Source organism: Cebus imitator, unplaced genomic scaffold (genome assembly GCF_001604975.1).
Source record: "Cebus imitator isolate Cc_AM_T3 unplaced genomic scaffold, Cebus_imitator-1.0 Scaffold779, whole genome shotgun sequence".
NCBI lineage: Eukaryota > Metazoa > Chordata > Mammalia > Primates > Cebidae > Cebus > Cebus imitator.
The window spans coordinates 30,593-31,145 of NW_016108094.1; positions in this window are offsets into that span (position 1 = coordinate 30,593).

Consider the following 553-nt stretch of genomic DNA (forward strand, 5'->3'; position numbering starts at 1 on the left):
TCACTTGAGCCCAGGAGTTGGAGGCTCAGTGAGTTATGACCATGCTGCTGCACTCCAGCCTGGTTGAAATAGTGAGACCCTATAAGAAAGGAAAGGGAACGGAAAGGGGAAGGGGAAGAGGAGGGGGAGGGGGAGGAGGAAGGGGAGGAAAGGGAGGAAAGGGAAGAAGGGAAGAAGAGAAGGGAAGAAGGGAAGGTAAGGGGAGGGGAGAGGAGAGGAGAAAGGCAAATCATGGACTAGGCAAAAATATTTCCAAACACACGTGGCAAAGGACTGGTATGCAAGATATATAAAGAATGACCACAGCTGGATGCAGTGGCTCACGCCTTTGATCCCAGCACTTTGGAAGACTGAGGCAGGCAGATTTCTTGAGCTCTAGGAGTTTGAGACCAGCTGGGCAACATGGCAAAACCTTGCAATACGGTTTGAATTTGTGTTACCACCCAAATCCTGTTGAACTGTAATCCCCAGTGTTGGAGGAGGGGCATGGTGGGAGGTGACTGGAGGTAGATTTCCCCCTTGCTGTTATCGTGATAGTGAGTTCTCTCAAGAT